This window comes from Martes martes (genome assembly GCF_963455335.1).
Source record: "Martes martes genome assembly, chromosome: X".
NCBI classification, from domain to species: domain Eukaryota; kingdom Metazoa; phylum Chordata; class Mammalia; order Carnivora; family Mustelidae; genus Martes; species Martes martes.
The window spans coordinates 42564546-42587115 of record NC_137897.1 but is presented as its reverse complement, the minus strand read 5'-3'; the positions used below and the strand labels follow the sequence as shown (position 1 = coordinate 42587115).

Below are 22570 nucleotides of genomic sequence, written 5' to 3'. Positions count from 1 at the left end.
AACTACCACAACCCTCAACCTTAACCCTCCCACCTCTATGTCCTGACCCTTTAAACTGATCATTGACAGAATTATTTGGCATCAACACAGCATTGCTGTTGAACAGTGCACCTAAGATTCTCCCAATATTCATGCTCCAAATCTCCAACATCTATCTAATCCTTCCCAGACTCAGCTTTGGTGTCAGATATCCTAGCCCAGTTACAGTTTCACATGTCTAGAAAGGGAGTTTGGACAGGGTCAGTGGTGGGTAAAATGACAAGATTTAGGGTTCATACCCAAGGAAGACATTTATGAGAAACACAGGGATGAGTGTACAGATGAGAGTCATCTCACACTGCTTGGGAGAATCAGGGAAAGCTTCAGTGGAGAGAAAAATGAGGTTCTGCAAGTTGAAAATGGAATACTGACAGATATTGAAGAAGTGGCAGATTGCAGGAAGGAGTTCTTGGAAGGGGAACAACGTGTGCAAGAATACAGAGATATAAGAGAGTGCATCCGATTCAGGAATCCTACAGGTAGTTAATGTAGCTGAAGGAAGAAAAAGGAATAGTTTAAGGTGAGATGGGAAATAAGGGAGAATGGATTGAGAGAGACAGTAAGAATTACAAACATTAAATGCATGTTGGGCAGTATGCTAGTAGATTTATATGCATTTCCTTCACTAAATTTTCATTAGTTAGCTCAAGTGATCATTTTTATGGATATGACAAAATTGGATGCATTAGGTATAGACTTGAAATTCCAACCCTTCTCTGCCTAAAATCAAAGGCTGTCATCTTTTCACAAAGTCAGTGCTAGTTAAAGTGGGGCATATGATCCATGATTGGTGCCCAGCAGGTCATTACTAGTACATGGACAAAACTGTTGTGTTTGTTGTGTAGTACTAATATATTTGTTTATTATTTAAAAATGAGATTTAATCCACATGTAGGCTTTTATGGGGAAATGAATAAGAGCATTTCCAGAATATAACCCAAGGGGGAACATCCATTAAATCCCCTCTAAACATGACACAGCTCTTTCTAGTGTTCCTCATGAAGCAACAGCTGTCCAGTCAAAATCCTCAATGCTCTGATACTCCACACCTCCACACAGCATCCCTGAGTCTCTCCTCTCTTCCCATCAATTGCTAAATGTGTATTTTTCATTTTACTAACCTCTCTTTTCCTTGGTTTCCTCATCTATGCGATGAAGATAATAGTAGGAGTTAACACATTGGATTGTAATTAGTTCTAAATAGCTTAAGGAATAATTATTAAGGAATAATGCTTGAGATATGGTGAACACCAGAGAAGTATATATTTTAAAAAACTCCAACAGACAAATCAATCTCTTTCCTAAAGATCTTCCCTTGGATATCCACCACCCCATGTTTGTGTCTAAAGCTTCCATTGCCTGTTGACGACCTCTAACTCTAGTTGCCTTTCCAATATCCTGCTACTAGCCATCATCCCTCACTTTGTTTTACAAATATGACAATCTGATTTCTTTTCTTAGCTTCTATTGACATTCTCTCACTAAGTAACCAGCTTTGAACCAAAAACTCTCCTCAGAAGCCATAATTCTTAGTAAATAGTATGAGATTATAGGATTTATCTCTTTATCTCAAAAATACTTGAAAACAAAGGTTTGTTGTTGTTATTTTGGTATTGTTTTTGTTTGTTTTTTGTTTTTTTTTTTACAGAGGGTTAGTTTCAGAGAATATTCTTAACCCTATAGAAAGTGGTATGGAGAAACAAAATTCTAATGGAGATAGCCAAGCAAGAAATCACATTGGATTGCCAGAAGTTGGTAAGTGCCAAAAGTAGATAATCAGACTTAATGAATCAGAGCAAAATGTTTATTATGCAGTGCAAAGGAAACAGCAGAAGCATTAGTATGGTAGCATGAGTTTACCTGTCCTCAAGTCCCACAGGGCCCAGATGGTGACTTCACCAAAGGGAATTGCACTACAGCTGAGGAATCAAAAATCAAGAGCTCTATACCTTTTCTAGAAAGCAGCAAATAGGTTAGTTCCCTTTCCCAGGGAGTGAGCAAGTTACATAGTAATTAAGGTAAGGTCAGTTTGACCTACTGAATTACCTATGTGACTAGCTACATAAACTGCTGAATATCAAGGGACAATTAGGCATCACAGTGTGGACCCTCAGGATCCTTGGTTGACGACTTTTCTCAGCAGTTAGAAAAGCCATTGTATAGTATTGTATTATATCACATGGGACAAAAAAGACATCACTGTTGGATATGCACAACATTTAACTACTGGCTCTTGAAGGAGGGCTCAAGAATGAGGAAGTACCTTGATTTGTTAGAAGTTTGAATGAAAATTGTGAAGAGCTATGACAGATAGGAAAGGAAAAGGAAAGAGTGGGACTTTGCTGGAGCATGAGTAAGTTGGGTACTTCCTACATTACATGACTCTGGGACATTAGAATAAAATAGTCTTAGGGCTGAAACCTAGCTCTACCACATACATATAAGAGAATAATAGTAATACATGCATTGAGGAAACAATGTGAAGATCAATAGAAATAACTTAAGGCACAATTAGATTTCCAATTCCCTGTATTTCTTGTTAATAGAAGTTTTCAAAATTTTTTAATTGTAAGTATTTTTATTTTTATCTTTATGGTAATTAATCATATGTACATAAACATATTAGGCGTATAATAGAATTAGCTGTGTAGCTCTGACAAAACCTTTGAGATAATATAAGAAAGAATAAGGTATAAAAAGTGTTGCTCAAGTCATGATGTATATGGATAATTTTGCTAGTGTGTCTCCAGGTTAATGTAGAAAAATATATGAGAATACTGTATTGCTCGATACACAAAGATTTCACATATTATTGCCTACACAGACAGGATCTACTATACTAATTCCATTTGGAAAGAAAGCTATTTCTCTAACCAATGTTATCATCATAAATAAATTATTCAGTTAAATATCCATCGATGTCTACTAGATCTCAGGAAGTGTCCTGAAAATTGAATATGCAAAAGCCCTACCTGAAGGCCCTGCCTTTCAAAGACTGAATATCTCAGCAAAGGAAGCAATCATATAAGCATAAGGTCCTAGAGGATAGGTTACTCATTCAAGGTCACAAAACAATGGTAGTAATACATTGTCCACTTTAGTTCTACTAGTCTAAAATCCCATGCAATTGTTTTAAACCAAGTTTTCTCTTTTGAGTTTCTCCATTTTAATTTATCTCACCTCCCCTGCCTCTGTTTGACATGGATTATTAAAATATGCTCAAGTTAATAGACTTGGATCATGGGGAAGCTTCTGGGGAAAGATTTCTTGAAGACTTTATATTTTCCTGGTGTTCCCCCAAAGAATAATTCTGGACGTAAAGCCCTGTTTATCTGTGAGCAGTTATAGGGATCTAAGGCAGACCTTTAATCTTCCCTTTCCCAGCTCATAACTATGCCATAAGAACTGCTTTCTCTTAGACATTGGCCCCATTTAAGGAGTAATGACAAAAAGGAGTAATGATTCCCAAGCTTTTCAAACTAGGTAAAACTTCTGTTATCCTCAGAGGGGGCCTCTGACACTTCCACCATTGTCCACGGTACCTAATCCTTACTTATGTATAAAAATATCAGGTAGTCGGACCTCAAGCTGGTTGGTTTCAGCATAGTTTCTCTGGACTCTGACCTACTCTTTTGAGGCATGCCACAACTTTTCAAGTGTCCTCCTATATTAGTAGGAAGATGACTCTGTCATCAGAAATGACATCTACACCTCAACAACAGTAATATAAGCAGTGTTTCCCTGGTGAGTGGATAAAACCCCCCTTTGGATTTCAACAGGCCTGAATGGGAATCCAAGTTCTACCACTTAACTACCAATTTACCTAACTCATTTCAACCTATTTCTTTAACTGCAGAAGGGGAGTAGTAACATGTTTCTCTTAAGTCTTTGGGAAATAACAAATGTAGAGAGTTGAACACACAGTTGATAATAAGTTATAGAAATGATGTTTATATTATTCCTCCATATTGTTGATCTCCCCAAGGCAGATACCCTATGTGCATTGATGTAGGAAAGATGTTAAGGTTTTGAGCCAAGAACCAAGAAAGAATTCTTGAGACATCTTTGGTGCAAAAAGGTGGTTTTGTTAAAGCATGGGGACAGGACCTGTGGGCAGAAAAAGTTGCCCTGGGGTCATGACGTGTAGCTAATCATATACTTTCAAGGTTAGAGGGGGTTAGGGATAGCGTTAAGTCTTTTGGAAGCAAGGTTTCCAGGACCTTGAGGGGGCTAACTATTGTTGGGAAAGTTTATTTATTACTGTCCAATAAAACCTGAGTCATGAGACCCTTCAGATATATATCAATGGGTCATATGCTTGGGGGATGATTGCCAACATGTATCTTGCGGTGTAGAGATAAAGTAAGTTTCCAAAGGAACTTTTATATGTTAAAGAAGACCTGCAGGATCCTAGGGATTGGACTAAGAGTGCCTTTTGACCTTAGCAAAGTATTAACTTTGAGGTAGCTGTGTTCCTAGAGAAATGTCACACTGCCTGTTTCAAGGACTTATCAATAGTCTCTAAGTAGTAAGGAAATTTAATTTAATTAATTAAATTTAATTTTTCTTTTGCCTTTGTTTCCCACATCATGTATTATCTCTGTGTCCTTCATGTTCCTAGCACAGTATTTAAAATAAAGTATCAGTGAAGGTTTTGGAGCACAGCTGACCAGGCTTTTTTTTTTTTTAATCTAAAACATAAATGAGCTTTTCAATTCTGATTTTTTATTTTTCTGTATAAACTACCTTCATATGCCAATGTTGATATTGATCTCTGCTATGCACAAAGTAAAATGTTGCTGCATGTAACTCTTTCCATGATGATTTTCATTTCTGCTGTTGAGATACATGAGACTAGGCTAGATTGCAGCATTTCTGGTCCTAAATCCAGACAGGGCAATATACAAAGGCTGAAAGATTTGGTCTCTTATAGCATCTCTTTTTTTTAAAAATAGAGAAATATATCCAAAATCACCTCAGCAGACTTCTCTTCAGTGCACATTGCCCAGCACTGGGCCACATGCTCAATCCTAAATCAATCAAAGCCAAAGAACATCTTATGAGAAAAGAGGTAGGTGTGTATGTGGGTGTGTGGGGGCAGGGGAAATGCAGCTGTATGTGCATATGTATGTGCCCATGCCTAACAAATGGCTGATTCCTGGGTCCATCAAGATGTTGCAGAGTGGGGGTGCCTGGGTGATTCTTGTTAAGCATCTGCCTTCGGCTCAGGTCATGATCCCAGGGTCCTGGGATCGAGCCCCACATCAGGCTCCCTGCTCTGTGGGAAGCCTGCTTCTCTCTCTCCCACTCCCCCTGCTTGTGTTCCTTCTCTCACTCTCTCTCTCTGTCAAATAAATAAATAAAAATCTTAAAAAAAAAAGAAATGATGCAGAGTGAAAATGGTTCATAGTTCAAATTTCAAGGAAAAGGAGACAGCTGACATGAAAGTGGCATATAATTTAACTTTTTAATGACTTCAGAATAAAGTAGGCCATTGTATTTACCTAGCAATTGTTAAACCCTTGCAAATGGGATCTGGCATATGCATAATCCCCGAGGTAAGACTTTTTCTACCCTGGACAGTGCTGGAATGGGCACTGATACTGATAATTGTTTCCATCTTTGACTAAATATTTACCTTTGGGATTGATAATTTTTTCTGTAATTATTATAATATTTTAATAATTTTATTGTGAAGTTTTAAAAACTGAAAATATATTCCCTGGTTTTGTAGTTCAGACTTAGAGAAAAAAATATATTTACCCGTGGTCTCAGTGTTGCCTCCTCCCTATGAACATCCATTGGAAAGATTTTACATTCTGGAGTTTTCTCTCAGTCTTCCACATCTGCACGTGTTCATGTAAGGAGCTTCTTCATGTGGGGGTAATTCTGGCTTCACATTACAAACATAAGGACTGAATAAACTAGTGGTAATGATCACATAAATTCCAAGGGCATGGAGATGGTGCTGCAATGTTGAATTCTCTGAAATATAACAGATTTGAGACATGCTCACCAGTGGTACAGTGATAGCTAATGTTTAGACAAACATGCTAAAGTCTTCAATTATATTTAATTATATGAATTAATGATCAAAGCGAGGTCCCTATTAGTTTAGATATAGGCATTACCTAATTTTATCAATAAAGATAATGATAGTCAGAGAGGTTCAGTGACATGCTGACAGTCAGTCAGCACACAAATAGCCGAAGCAGGATTTTCACCCAGTCCTTTAAAGCCCAATCTTGTAACCACTGTGGCACATTGCTTTTACTCCAATGGCTAGAACAGGAGAGATGCTCAGATTCTTTTATTATTTGGGGGAGGTTAGTGTGACCCGGTGCAAAGGGCATGGAGAATGTTAATAATAATATGCCTTCTGATTTTCTCTGAGAATGAATAAGAGAAAATATCATGCTTCACCTGGCATTTATATAGAAGCCCAGTGAATGATAAATGGGATATACAGAAAAAAGACAAAAGAAGGAAACAACCTCATTTGTGTTAAGGGCAGTAATAATCTAACTATGGAAAGAGACTGTCAGATTATTTTGTAAATGTCTTCTCAGACCACCCCCTAGGTGTCTGGATGGGGTTTCTTCTGAAAGAGAATGGTCTGTTGTTACACATTTTAGATGAAGGTGGGTCCCGAAGCCAAAAATGAAAGGTACTCTAAATTCCCCCTTCTTATACGGAGATGAGGGAAGTTTTCCAACATTCTCTTTTGGGCTGGTAGCAAGTTTGGCCATGATTCCCAGGTATAAAACATCTTGGGTGAGGGTAGTGAACTGCCCCTGGCCATTTGGAGGCAAGCTGGCATCCAGGCAAGAAACTGGCATAGTGAGAAATCCCAGAATAGACCTGTCTGAACAGGTCCATTGACATGAGGTCTCTTAACAGTTGGTTTTAAGTCCCAGTATTTGTGTTATACTTCTCTCCCACAGTGCAAGAAGTACAGATAACCTCTCATTAAATATCATAGCCTGGTATCTGTTGTGAAGTAGGAAATCTAGGAAAGTCCCAAATCTATGCCTGGAGTGAAGAGGTGGAGGTAAGAGATCAGGATCCCCTCCACTGAGGCCTGAGTGCTGATGGCTGAGGTTCACCAGGCTGGAACCAAAATGCTCTGTGGAAGAACATCATGAGGGCCCACTACCTCTAGCAAACCTGATTCATCAAACCAGCTTATTAAAGGATTCATCTCTGATCAGAAATATGGCTTTGGTTTTCTTGTTTTGGTCATTTTAACAAGCAGAGAATTACTATCAGTACAGAAAAACCCTTGCACAGAGGCTAAAAACTGCTTAAATTTTTAGTTATGTTTTCTTTTTGCTCTTTTAATTCCAAATCTAAATGATAGATCATAAAAAAGAGACAAGGTTTTGAAATAAAGAGCAAGTGAGTCTAGGTCTTCAGAGTAGCAGTGATTAATGATACTCAGGATTTCAATGAAGTTCACAAGCTCTGGACAGAAACATTTCTACAGTGAAAAGTATGGCTCTACAGCTAACTGGTGAGTGATCTGGTGATTGCTGCCAAGCCTCCATAAGCCATACTTTCTTCACCTATAGAAAGGAGCTGATAATGGTACCTATATGAAAATTTTAAAATGATGTAAATTTGGTGAAACAGTCACTCATAAACTGCTGATTGTATTGTGAAGTGATTCAATCTTTATCGAAGTCAACGTTCATCAAAGACTAAATATGCAGAAGCACTGAATCAACAATGTCCTTTCAACAATTTATTCTAAAGGAAATAAATGGATATGTGTACAAATATGCCAGTAAAAGAGTATTTATTAGTATATTGTCATTAACATGAAAAAATACCACAAATTTACATTACAGTTCAGCTTAAAGATCATTAATTTCCTGACTACACTTAAGTAAGGTTATTTTACTCCTTTCTTAGGAAGGTAAGTGGCCCCTCCTGGGATCAGTTTTGAGTTGGTCTCCTTGGGTCCTACAGGGAGTTTCTGGAGTGTCTGCCAAAGGTGCTGTACCTTTAAAGAATGAGAGGGTTGTGGGGTGGGGACCTTGAGCTCTGGGGTGTACAAGTCTCCTAGAACCCTAGGACTCACACTCTTCATTAGCTCCTCTCTGTATTTTAACTGCCTCAGTGATTCCATGTCAGTATCTGTGCACCAGCTATGCCCCCTTGCAGGAATGCCCTTTCTAGACAAAGTGGTCAGATAGGCTTTCATGTGCTCCTCTGCTCCTATGTAGCAGCTCCATGCTTGCCTGCTTGCCCCTTCACAGGGATCCATGTACTTAGGGACACAAAACCCTATTCTTTCCATTTCCCTGTTTCTGTCTTTGTCTTTCTCCTCCTTCCCTGGCCTCCCTACCTCTTCTTTGTTGGTTCCTTCTTCTGAGGCAATATAAGTTTCTGAGAGGAACTGCATACACAGCTTCTTCGTCTCCACTGCCATCCTGGACACATGGTGAAATAGAGGAGGAGGAATAGGGAAATAAAGTTTATACAAAGAAGAGAAGGAAAGAAGAGAGAAAAAGGAGAGGATGGGGATGAGAAGAGAGAAAATGAGGAGAGGAGTGAGGGAATGTGGGAGGAAAAAGACTGTAGAGGAGGATTAGGAGTGAAGGGAGAGTATTAGGAGGTAGAGGAGAAGAAGGAACAAGTGATGGAAGAGGGGGGAAGAAGAAAGGAAGGATGCTGTATTGAGGAAGAAGGGAAGAAGGAGAGGGAAGGAGAAAAAAGAGCTTGGGTGGGGGTGAAAAGAAGGATAAGAGAAGAGGAAAGGAAAAAAAAGAGGAGAGAAAGAAGAGGGTTGGATGAAGGTATGGGGGTTTTCGATGTCTGAGGACCTCAGTCCATGTTCCCCAAGGACACCTTTCCCAGGAGAGGTCTGAGTCTGACTCCTCCCTGCTTCCCCCACATATAGCCCTTTACAAAGGTACTCCCTGTCCACCTCCTGTACTTGTGTTGCAGTTGCTGGTGTTGTTTGGCAGCTGCCTTCAGGAATGCCTTTGCCTTCCTGTTCTCCTCTTCAAACAGCTTACTAGGAGGTCAGCCATAAGGGTTGGGGGTCATCCCTCCATTCCCCAACTCCCCCTTCAGCTTCCTATCACTCTGCTGTGGAAGAAGAGCCTTTTTCTGAGTGCAGACTATCCCTTCTCATAAAACAGCTGGCTCAGCTAATGCTGTAAGTCCTCCTACTTTACCTGTATCAGATTCCCTGTGAAAGTAAGCAAGGCAAGGTGGAGACCTCTTACCTTTGGGCCTCACTTTCCTTTCCTTTACATTGTATCAGGAAGAACCTCAGTGTATCTATGGGGAGAGGAACTGAGGAGGACCTGTGAGAACTCACAGAAAGAATGGGGGTTGGGAATATTATTAGGTGGAAGATGCCAAACTAATTTAAAGGAATCCCAGTCCTCTGACTCTGTATCTTTCATCCAGAGTCCCTGTTACTCAGATTGGGGCCCTAGAGGATAAACCTGTATTTTATTCATTCATCTTATTGGCCTTGGCACATGGTAAGGACCCATATTTGCATGAACTGAACAGAATCATCAGGTGCCAGAATAGTCTGTGTGCACCTGCAGGTGTTGCTCTCTTCCATGAGCTGGTACAGAGTAGGAACTCCATAAGTGTCTATCAGAAACCGACAGTTTGTTCTGCAGTCATTTGCCTGGCCACTGAGGCATCAGGTTTTACACACCACAGACACACACACACAAACACACACACACACAGCAAAGGCAAGCTTCTGAGAAAAGTTGGGTTCCTATGAACTTTGCCTTTACTTGTGGATGATTCTTTTATCCTCTTGGAAATGGCAAATGGTTGTTGGATGGGTTTATGAATGTACAGATGGATGAATAAATGGTTGGATGAATGGATGGAATATAAGTTGAATAGATAGATATAAAAATGGATTAGAGGAAGAACAAATCAATGACTGGATAAATGAGTGGTTGAAAGGAAGAGGTGATGGCTGGTTGGGTGATGGTATGAATTTTTGTACATATGTATGTATGAATAGATGGATGGATAATCGGAGGATGGTTTTATATATATGCATGTTTGAATGGGTGGACAAACAGCTATGTGGATGACTAAATTGATATATGGTAGGTAGATGGTTGGATAATGAAATAGATGAATGGATGGCTGGATGAATAGATGGTTGGTTTAATTGTTGGTTAGATGAAAAGATGGCTGGGTAAATAGTTGGATGAATGGATGGTTAGTTGCAAAGGGTGAGGAAATGGAAGAGCAGATATACTGGATAATTTGGATAGATAGATATATGTATAGATGGAAGATTGGGTGAATAGATGGCTGGTAGGATGACTGGATTATTAAATGGATGGAGGGATGGTTAGCTGAATTGGATACTGCTACTTTTAAGTTTCTGAATGGTTTTAGCCTGTCTGACTTCCTATGTATTTTGTCTCTTTCTTACCCTGGTTTCCTCTTGCTGTTTCTTCTAGAGAGGCTGAGTTTAAAATAATAATAATCCTTCATCCTGCTAGGAACTGATTCAAATTCATTTCCATAAACAATTATTTGATACTTATAAATGTGTCAGACTTTGGGCTTGGATTGGAAAAAATTCAATGAACAAAATAAAAGGGGTGATTAATTGCCATTAAGGAATCAACAGACTAATGGGGGCAGGTACTAAGTCTACTAACATATGAATAACTGTCATTACTAACAAAAATTAGTATCAGTGAGTAGACTGTTTCATGCAAGAGGAATCATGGAAGACTACATCAAAAACTAATGATGTACTGTATGGTGACTAACATAACATAATTTAAAAAAAAAAACAAAAGGAATGGCAAATTCAAAGACTCTGAGATTTTGGAAGGTACTTAGTGAATGTCTAGGTAGTGAAGAGGTTAGCATGACTGGAGTGAACTCAGCCAACAGAAGTGGTAAAAGGTGAAATGGAGAGGTTAAGGGCCCAGATAACATCTAATTTGCAGCTCACTGGCAGAATATCTCTGTTTACTATGAGTGAGATTGTAGGTAGGAAGTCATTTCATTATAGGAGGGATGTGACTTGATTCATGTTTCAAAAGGATTCATCTGTCTACTCTGGGAAAAATAACTTTTGTGAGATGACTTGGCCAGAAGCAGGTACATACATGCATATACATGCATACACACATGCACACACACACAGATTGAAAGACCGAACAAGTATTAAATACCTTGCTTTTTCCTCAAGACCACTTCTAGGTGCAGTTGTTCTAGATTCACTGGAAAAAAAGAGTGACACTTTCAGACCCCAGAGACCACAGCCTGTCCTGCCCCCCACAACTCCAACTTCAGGGAAGGACCTTGCTTGATGTAACATGAAATGTCTTGTACAGAAGATACCTGAGTATCTTCCTTTTATTCCATCTTCTTTGCCTAGTAAAGATCACACTGAAACCAGTCTTCTCCCCTGTGTGTGCCCATATTTTTTGTGAGTGCTAAAAGGCTATTGCATTTACAAATGGCCATGTGAGTATGGCACAGAATGAATATGGTTTTATACAACTCTTACATCTCTTGGAGAGATATGATAACAAAGATGTAAATATATCAAGTTAGGTGGGAATAAGGGCTATTGAGTAAAAAAAAAGCAAGGTAAGGGGAGTGGAGAATGATCAGGTTGGAAGCAGATGCTGTTAGATAGGAAGATAAGACCTCTATAAGGAGCTAAGGTTTAAGCTGAGAGCTGAATTATTAGAGACAATAGGAGGACATCTAGTGTATCAAGGGTGAAGAGCATTATAGGCAGAGGGAACAAATAGTGAAAAGTCCTTAAGGTGAGAGTATGACTTGTGAGTGTTTCATTGTCATTAGAGTGGAAGGGGAGTGAGAGAACTTGAAGCCAAAGAGGTGACAGGATACCTAAGTGGGTCTTGGGGACTACACTGTAAAATCTGTGTGTCTGGAATCAAGTGTTCAGGGAGGATGGGGGGGATTTATGATTTAGAGATGCCATGGGACTTCACTGTGTTCTTCTTGCACCACTTACATGAATCTAATTCCTTCTGTTTGGTCTCCCACAGGGCACAGGCCTCTCTCCTCACTGGCTTTCTGTTTCACTAGGCCAGAGAACAGAAGACAGATGTTGGGTAAGCAAAGTCCTCAGCTCTGCTCCTTCTTAAAATGTTGCATTTCAAATTGCTCAACAAGCATTCCCAGAATATACAGATGAAGAAACAGAAGCTTCACAGACGAAGCCCTTCTCTTTGAGTTAAGCCAGCCAGCAAAGATCCCTGAGCTCACATTTTTTAAACTCCTTAGTGAGGTCTTCAATCCATGGATCCAGGCTTTGTGCTGTAGAGGAAAAGGGAGATTGAGCTGGAGAGGGCCAGTCATTCGAAACAAGTGGAGATGGGGTACTTGTATGGTGTCTATCCTGCTTTCATTCAACGTGAATTTATTGAGTGCTGCATCACAAAAGATGTGCATGACTCTTGTGAGCTTCTGTTATAAGTGGCAGAGAAAGAGGAAACAGAAAAACAGATCACAATATTTGACATCATGTTGGTCACTGAATTGTAAAAAAAATAATAACACAAGGCATAAAGAGATAGAGAGTGAAGGGATGGATGGTGTTTAAGTATAAGGAGAACTTCCTGGGCCCCAAATAAGGAAGATGAGCAAGCTCTACAGTTCTCAAGGAGGAGAAGGGTTGCAGATATTTCCAGGCAGAGGGAACAATAAATAAAAACACCTTGAGCTGGGGAGGCAAAAAACACATGTTCTAGGGTATGGGGAGTATATTCAGTAAGCAAGTAGAGAGTAGCCGGGTATGAGGTGGAGTGAAAGGATAAGGGAGAGTCTATAACGTCTTGTGAACTGAGGTAAGGGCGCCTGGATTTTACTCTGAATGCTGTGAGTAGCTAATAGAGATCTCCCTACAGTTTCATTCTATTAAAATCAAGGGTTAATGGTTGGAGAAGAATATGACAGTTCTGTGACTAAGGGATTAGTCTAATTAGACAAAAGGAAAAAAAATGCTATTCTCTTACATGCCAGTTGGCAACTTGCAAGCCCTCCAGAGAAAGGGAGTACACTGCCTCTTGGAGAACTTTTGCTACAATCTTCTTTAACTTAGTTTCCTCACAAGTTTCCCGATCTCAATGACCTGAATTGAGAAGCATTCTTCCTTTTGCCTCTCTGGCTCCAAAATCATCAGCACAAAGCTGGGGAATCAAGTTTGAGGAAAGCTATTCCAAATGTCTCTGGGACCTCCACCAATTCCCTAAGAACTTCTGGGCCCCATGTACCCAGTTCCTTTTGTAAACCACGGTTCTGCCTGTAGGACACAGATGTTACAATTCTACCTCTGTGATGCAATTTAAGAAACAAAACAAGGGCACCTGGGTGGCTCAGTCCTTAAGTGTCTGCCATTGGCTCAGGTCATGATCCCAGCCCAGGATAGAGCCCCACATCCCACTCCCTGCTCAGTGGGAAGCTTGTTTCTCCCTCTCCCTCTACCCCTGCTAGTGTTCTTGCTCTTGCTGTCTCTCTCTCTGTCAAATAAGTAGATAAAATCTTTTAAAAAATTGAAAAATTAAAAAAAACACAAAATAAAACATGGAAATATAAGGCAAAATGTTCTATTCATCTCTTTAAAAAATACTTTAGGTCTTAAAATTTTTTTTAAGTAAGTTTTTCCTAAGCAGCAGGCCTGATGTGCCATCTTAGGAAGGAAAGCCAAAGATCCTACTTATCTGGTTTTGACTGACCATAGCATTTTTAAGTGAGAATGGACTCAGCAGAACCCCTTTGCCCCAGTTCTGCTGTGGGCTCTGGGTTCGTGTCATCTCTACGACACAGCACAAAAACAAAAAAAAGAAGGTGCAAAGCCATCTACACTGTTTTTGGCCACTTGTTTATTAAAAAATTTAAAAATGGGGAAAGATACACACACACACACACACACACACACACATATACATAAAATATCTCCAGGAGGACACATAAATTCTCTAATAATAGTTGTTACCTGCCCGTGGGGAATGCAAATGAAAGGTAAGAATTTATGGAAGTCATTTGCTATCTATCCTCTCTAACTTCTTAATTCTGAATGATGATGTGGTTATTGCTGGTTCAGATAAATTTTAAAATAAAAAGCAAAATGGGATAATTTCCTGAAGTTTTCGTTGTGAGGGCTCTGAACCATGTCCTCAAACCCAGACTCAGACACAGCAGATACATGACATTGCTGCAGCTTTCCCACAATCTCCAGAAACTCTTCTATCTTCTTTGAGTTGAGATGCCCTGTTGAGACAAAAACTAGAATTACAGTATTTCCTGAGAGTGAGAAGGAACTAAAGAAAGGACCAAATTGATCTGGAGGTAGAGGGATGGGACCCTAATGGACTTTTAAAAACAAGCCTAGGCTTCCTGATAGTTCACATCCAAATACTTCAGAATGCATATCTAAAAATTAAAGAAGGGGCACCTGGGTGGCTCAGTCGGTTAAGCATCCGACCTTGGTTTCAGCTCAGGGTCCTGAGGAGGCCCGTGTGGGGCTCAGCACAGAGTCTGCATGGGATTTTCTTCCTCTCCTTTTGCCCTTCCCACTGCTCATGGGGGTGCTCTCTCTCTCTCTAATAAATAAATATTAAAAAAATTTAAAACTATTTTAAGAAAAAACAAAAATTAAAAATATTTTCTTAGAAATCCACAACTCTATTATAATGGCCAACAAAATACCTTAGTGTCATCCCAAATCTAAACCTATACCAATGTTTGTGATTGTCCCCAAAATGTCTTTTTACAGTTGGTAGGTATAACCATTTCTCAGTTTAGTGTTGACAACAGATGTGACCATCTTCTCTTCTTTTTACCCTCCACTGTATTTTTAGGCCTTGTCACAAGGCATGACCTGGTGTATTCTCATGTGTTTCTCTAGGATGGTGTCATCATAATATGTGCCATCTGCCTAGGGCAGTAGAAAAGATGTAATCCAAAATTTTTATTTACAGTAGTTTAAAGGGAGTGCAGAGGAGTTGAACACAAGAAGGGCTGGAAGTCAATGATTGTTGAGGTACAGGGCTTTTTTATGAAGTTTTTTTTTTGTGGAAATAATGCAAAACATTTATTTTCTATATCAGACAAGAACACAGCTAAGTAATCCAAGTCTACTGCAGCATTATAAAAATCATTCCTTCACCACAGTGTAAGATTTAAATGCATCTGCACATGAGTGCACACTATATAAAAGGAATAAGGTTGCTGCTGCCCTGCCAAGCACTTCTGGTCCCTACCCAGGTCTGACTGCAATACTGGTGGTCCCAATGGTTCTATCAAAATAGTGTTTAAAAAATAAAGCGTTTAAAAAGACAAGTCAAAATGCCTCAGAAACTGTATCTCCAACTCAAACTTCATCTATTTTAATGTATTATTTGCCTCCCACTAATAAACCTTTATTTCACTCATTATAACTGAGCAATAAATCTTCCACACTGAAATATCTACCTTGCCCAATTAATCCAAAGGAAAAAAACTGAAATGATTGGTAAAGAAAAATGTACGGACTAACACACGCTTTTACTATGTTTTTAAATATTTTTAAGGTTTAAAAAGTGTTTAAAGTTTGTAGTTCCTAGTAGGAAAACATTATCTGAATGAATACCCTAATGGCAGACCACTGTAAAATGTTTCAGTTGCATGGGGAGCAGAGGGATAGGGATTCTCTTCACAGCACCCCAGCTTTCTTCATGAGAAGGTCAGAGGTACACTGGTTTGTTTTATTGCAACATCCATTAGGTGACCGAAATTGCTTTTCCTTCAGCAAGGGCTTTATTTGTCAGAAGGGCATTATGCTTGACCCCCAAATTTGGCTGACAATTTGCTGATGAGATTCATAACCTTTGGGTTGCTCTGATATTTTAACATATTCGCTGGGTTCTGGGCAACATCCTGGAAGGCCACCATAACTTCTGGATCCTGCATGGCTGCAAGAACTTCCGGATCACTAAGAATTTCATTGAGCCCAGGCATTCCTGCCATTCCAGGCATTCCTCCAGGAAAATTACCAGGCATTCCCCCAGGAAAGCCACCTGGGAAAGAGCCATACTGAGCTCCTGATTGTCATCTGGCTTCTTCCTCCTTCTGGGCTCTCTCATGTTCTTCCTGAGCCTTCTTAACCCTTTCTATTCTTTCTTTGATCTCTCACTCTTCACGTTTTCGCTCATATTTTCTCCGATGTTCAGCAATTTTCTGGACCCTCAGTTGAACTTTCAGCATTGCACTAGCATCTTCATCATAATCCAGTTTACAAGCAAGGGCAAGATCATGTGGTGCTTCTTCCCAATGGCCCAGAAGTCTATGTGCTTTCCCACACCACTTATAAGACTGAGCTGAATCAGGATTTATTTCAATAGCTCTGTTACAGTCTCAAATGGCAGCATTTGGCTTCTGTAATTTGATGAAGACACTGGCTCTCTTGGCATACAGAATGGCCAAGCAAGGATTTAGTTTGATGGCATCTGTGAACAAGTCAATGGCTTTCTGTAGTTCACCATCATTTAGGACATCAATGGCAGCCACTTTTTTTTTTTAAAGATTTTTATTTATTTATTTGACAGACAGAGATCACAAGTATGCAGAGAGGCAGGCAGAGAGAGAGGAAGGGAAGCAGGCTTCCCTCTGAGCAGAGAGCCCGATGTGGGGCTCGATCCCAGGACCCTGGGATCATGACCTGAGCTGAAGGCAGAGGCTTTAACCCACTGAGCCACCCAGGTGCCCCAATGGCAGCCACTTTTTTATCATTTGCCTGATCCATCATTTCCTCGGTTATCTCTACATTTTCAGCTCCCATTTCTTGAGGGGCATCAGTATCTGGTTCAATCACACCTTTATTGTCAATTTCTAGATCACTTTCCTCACTTGATTGTTCATCTGTCTTTATGTTTTCCTCTGCCTTCTTACTATGTGGTTTTTCTTCCTTGATACTGTCTTCTGATTTAGTTTTATGAGGGGCAGGTGGTATTTTACCCCCCATGCTCTCCACCCACTCCCACAGGAAATGCCTTTCCTCCATGTGCAGAATGCTTGGATCCTGCTTACACATTTTCACGAAGGCCCAATGCTCGCTCACTTTGCGGGGGTCCATGGTCCAGAGGCAGTGGCAGGCGGCAGGCGCAGCTGATGTTGCGACCAGATTCCAGGCATGGGTACTAGCTCAGCATGATCATATGAAGTGTTTTTTAAAGATTCATTAATTTATTTGAGAGAGAGAGAGAGTGCAAGTGGGGACCATGAGGAACAGAGGGAGAGGGAGAATCTCAAGCAGATTCTGGGCTGAGCGCAAAGTCCGACTCAGGTCTCCATCCCGTGACCTTAAGATCATGACCTAAGCAGAAACCAGGAGTAGGTAGCTTAACCGACTGAGCCACGCAGGTACCCCAAGGTACAAGGGCTTTTATTATATATTATTCTCTCTACTTCTCTTTGAATTTTTTAATAAAAAATTAAAATGGTATATCCTCTGAGTTATGGAGTACAGTTTTGGGAGATAGTTACAAGATAATTTTTCAATGTTCTTATATTTTTTGGTTAGTGATTTTCAGAAGTTCTCTAAAATAAAATAAACTGGCTTTTAATTCTATAGGGGAAATATCATATTCTAAAAGTAAAGGGGGAAATGTGATAGAGGACATTACTGATTAAGAGATTCTTAAAAGAATGCAATATGTGGACACTGGTTTGAAAAAAATACCACTTTTAAAAGTGATTGTGAGGGTAAAAGAGGAAGCTATATAAGAGCTGACTGAGTGTGAGATGATATTAGGGAATTGTTCATTTTTTTCAGTTGTAGTAGTATGATGATTTTTGCAAAGGAAAATATTCTTTTCTTCTTCTTCTTCTTCTTCTTATTATTATTATTATTAAAGAGAAACATACTAAAATATTTCAGAGGAAATTGAAAGGTTATTTAGAATTATTTACTTCTAAATACTAAAAAATAGTTGTAGCAAATATGGTAAAATTAATGATGGAAATGTAGGTAACAGAGTCAGAAAATGGTGATAGTAGTAACACAGCTTAGCAGTCTGTCTTCATCACATGAAAACAGAACAACTACATAGCAAAACCAAATATGACCATCAACAACATGACAAACTCTTCTCATAGACTTTAAAAGACACGTGGGTCTTTTAACCAAAACCCATAGGACCTGTTAGCATCTGTATGATAGTAAAAGGAGAGAGTAATGGCACAGCATATGATAGATCTGACAGCAGAACAACAAAAACAGCATAAATTCAGCAGAAAACACGGAAGGCCAATTTGAGAACAGCAACTGAAAGTGGTAGTGGTTTTGTCCTCTGCAATACTGGGTGAGTGTAAGGGCCCATGGAAAGTTTAAACCCTTTGTCTGTGGTGTCCTTAGCTATCCAAAAAAAAAATTTTTTTTGACTATAGTATTTGCCAATTTCTCCCACCATGGCTAATTTCAAGTTGCCGATGTGATGTCACTGGAGTCAGACAAAAAAAAAATGAAATAGAACACTATGATAAGGTATCTCTATCATACATACACGATAGGCATGAATAATCTCAAGAGTATAATATAAACTTTAATGAAATACAAATCTAAACTTTTATATGCCTTGGTAATGTAGTTTCAAAATACATGATGCAAGAACTGATAAAACTAAAAAGAATAATAGAAAAATCTAATTTATACTTAGAGATTTCAGCAACCATCTGACAATAAAACAACTGGGCAGAAAATTCTTGAACATGTTAAGCCAACTGAAATTTAAAGAACTATTAACCAACATAAGCTAATTGAAATTATAAAACATTCTATCCACAACAGAATATATACTCTTTTTAAGTGCTCACAGAACATTAACCATATTTGGCCCCAAAAAAGTCCAAATAAATTAAAACATATTCAATAGTACAAAGTATGTTCTAGGGTCACAATAGAAATAAAGTAGAAATTAACAAGGGAAAATATCAGGAAAGCATGCAAATATTTGATAACTAAATAGTATAGTTCTATATAACCCATTTGTCAAAGGGAAAAAAAGACACTGAAAAGTGTTGTGAACTAAATTAAAATAAAAATGCAATCTATCAACAACTGTGGGATACTTCTAAGACAGTGCTTAAAAGGAAGTTATGGCTCTAAATACTTACATTAGAAAATAAGAAAGGTTTCAAAATAAAGACATAGTTTCCACTTTAAAAAATATGAGGAAGAGCAAATTAAACCCAAATCAGAATGTAAGCAGAAAGAAAGGAGAAAGGAAAACAAAAAACTAATGAAGAAAATTAATGAAGCCAAAAACATTATTTGAAAAGGAGAAATCAAAGTTCAAACTCATCAAATTGTACACAGTAAACATGTGCCACTCTTTGTATATCAATTATACCTCACTAAAGCTGTTTTTTTTAAGAAGGGGAGACAAACCTCTAGCCAAAATGATCAAGAGAAAAAGAAAAAAACCCATTAATTACCACTATTAGGAATGTAAAGAGGACATAGTGATAAATTACAGATATTAAAGTCATAAGAAGGGAATATTATAACAATTTCATTGCGATAAATCCTACAGCTCACAGGAATGAATAAATGACTTGAAAGAAACTACCAAAGCTTACTCAAGAAAAAATAGGTAATTTGGATGGCCTCGTATTTATTGTATTTATAATTGTATATTTATATTTATTTTTGTATCCATAATTGTAAACCTTCCTGCATAAAAAACACCAAGCCCAGGTAGCTTCATCTGAATTCTAAACATTTAAGGATAAAACAATATCAATTCCATGAAAAATTTCCAGAATATTGAAGAGATAGGAAAAACTTCCTAGTTCATTCAATAAGGAAAGCTTTACTCTGAAACCAAAGACAAAGAGATAATACAAGAAAAGAAAACTAAGAGTAGTATCTCTCACAAACATAAATGAAAAAATTCTACAAAAACGTTTGGCAAGTCAAATCCAAAAGAAAAATATATCACGATCAAGCATAGTTTATCCCAGTAATACAGGTTAGTGTAACATTTAAATATGAATTAATATAATGCATCATTAACAAATTACAAAAACAAAGCAAATTTTAAAAGAAAAGAAAGGTGTACTGTGAAAAATATAAAATATTAATGAGAGAAGTTTTAAAAAACTAAAATAGTGGCATATACTGTATTCATTAGAATAAGCAATATTGTTGAGATAACAAAACTCCACAAACTGACCTATGGACTTAGTGTTATCACAATAAAAATTCAGTAGATGATATTCTAGACATTGATAAATTGGTTTTAAAATGCATATGGGAATTAAGGAGACCTAGAATAACCAAAAAACCTTGAAAAAGAAAGTTGAAGTCTTTTTTTTTTAGATTTTATTTATTTATTTGACAGACAGAGATCACAAGTAGGCAGAGAGGCAGGCAGAGAGAGAGAGGGGGAAGCAGGCTCCCCGCGGAGCAGAGAGCCCGATGTGGGGCTCGATCCCAGGACCCTGGGATCATGACCTGAGCCGAAGGCAGAGGCTTTAACCCACTGAGCCACCCAGGCACCCCAAAAGTTGAAGTCTTATAGTGCCTTAGACAGTGAGATATTAACATGAATATGGACAAATAGATCAATGGAAGAGAATAGATCCAAAAATTGACATAGGCATATATATGGACAACTTATTTTTAGCAAATGTGAAAAGACAGTCTTTTCAACAAATGGTGCTGGAGCATTTGGATACCCTATGCTGAAAAAAAAATTTAAAACCTCAAACATTTAGAGGGGGGGGAGGTAGGGGGATGGGTTAACCCAATGATTGGTATTAAGGAAGACACAGTATTGCATGGAGCACTGGGTATTATATGCAAACAATGAATATTTTGATGGAACACTAAATATTTTGATGGACACAAAAACTAATGAGGTACTGTATGGTGACTAACAGAACATAATAAAATACATACATACATACATACACATACATACCTCAAACAAAACCAAACCCAAAACTTGAAATCACGGCTTACAACATAGAGAAAAAGTAACTCAAAGGGAATCATACACCTAAAATTAGAACATAAACTATAAATTTCTAGAACACCCAACAAAACAGAGGAGAAAACCTTTGTGAACTTGGGTTAGGTAAAGATTTCTTTTTTTTTTTTTTAAGATTTTATTTATTTAATTGACAGAGCCAGAGAGAGAGGGAGATCACAAGTAGGCAGAGAGGCAGGCAGGGAGAGAGGGGGAAGCAGGCTCCCTGCGAGCAGAGAGCCTGAAGCGGGCCTCCATCCCAGGACCCTGGAATCATGACCTGAGCCGAAGGCAGAGGCTTTAATCTGCTGAGCCACCCAGGAGCCCCTAGGTAAAGATTTCTTAAATAAAAAAAGCAAAGCAGTATCTGTAAAAGAACAATTTGAAAAGCAGTACTTCAAATTTTTAAAACTTCTGCTCTGAAAAAGAGACTTTACAGAATGAGAAGACAAACTGCAGACTGGGAGAAAAGCTTTGCAAAACATTTACCTGATAAAAGACTTGTACTCACAATACATAACAATTTTTCAAAACTCAATAACAAGCAAACAACCAACCCAATATAAAATAGACAAAGGTTTTGAGCAAACACTTTGCCATAAAAGATATACTGACGGCAAATAAACACATGAAAAGATGTTCAATATCACTGATTACTAGCAAAATGCAAATTAATAACAGAATATACCATTACACACACCTATTAAAACTGCTAAAATTAATAATACCTGTTATACTAAGTGTAAGAGAGGTTGTGGAAAAAATTGAACATACACACTACTGGTGGAAATGTAAAATGCAAAAATGTGGAATAGTACAACCTGACAGTTGTCTTTTCAACAAACAGTGCTGGAACATTTGGGTACCCAAACTGACAGATTCTTAAGAAATTAAGAAAACTGACAGATTCTTAAGAAGTTAATCATACATTCATCCTGTGACCTGGCCATTCCCATCCTAGGAAATTACCCACAAGTACAACTATTTGTCTATAAAAACTTTTAGCCAAATATTCTCAGAAGCACTACTGAAATAGAAAAATCTGAAAATAATCCAAGTAAAAACACCCAAACAAATTGTGGTATATTACACAATGGCTTACTACTTAGCAGTAAAAAAGGAACGCGCTATTGATACAAGACTGTAGATGCATCTCAAAATCATCATATTGGTGAAAAACCAGACCAAAAACACATATCACATAGTTCCACTTGTTAACAAATAGTAAAAACTGCAAACTGATCTATAGTGATAGAAAGCTGATAAGTAGTTGCAGATGGAGGAGACGATTACAAAAACGAACAATGCAAGTGTATTTCTTGCTTTGATTGTGCTGGTTTTTTGGATGCATACACGCGTCAAAACTTAGCACATCGTAGGCGTTAACTAAACGAAGCTTATTGTATGTCAACTATCCTTCAATAAAGCGGCTTAAAATAACCTAAATAGTGGTTATTTTAGTTTTGATTAGTTTATTCTCTCCAATTTTCATAATAAAAAGCTTAACATGTCATTATTCTAAAATTTAC

At 38.3% G+C, this 22570-nt stretch overlaps 1 pseudogene across 1 annotated transcript; it reads right to left on the bottom strand.

Annotated features, from left to right (window-relative positions):
* Nucleotides 1–15846: 15846 nt before the first annotated feature.
* On the bottom strand, nt 15847–17143 carry LOC308337623 (hsc70-interacting protein-like; annotated as a pseudogene). The gene is made up of 2 exons: nt 16790–17143; nt 15847–16578 (listed from the first exon to the last, which is right to left on the bottom strand). The product of its transcript is annotated as a hsc70-interacting protein-like (transcript).
* Between the last annotated feature and the right edge of the window lie 5427 nt (nt 17144–22570).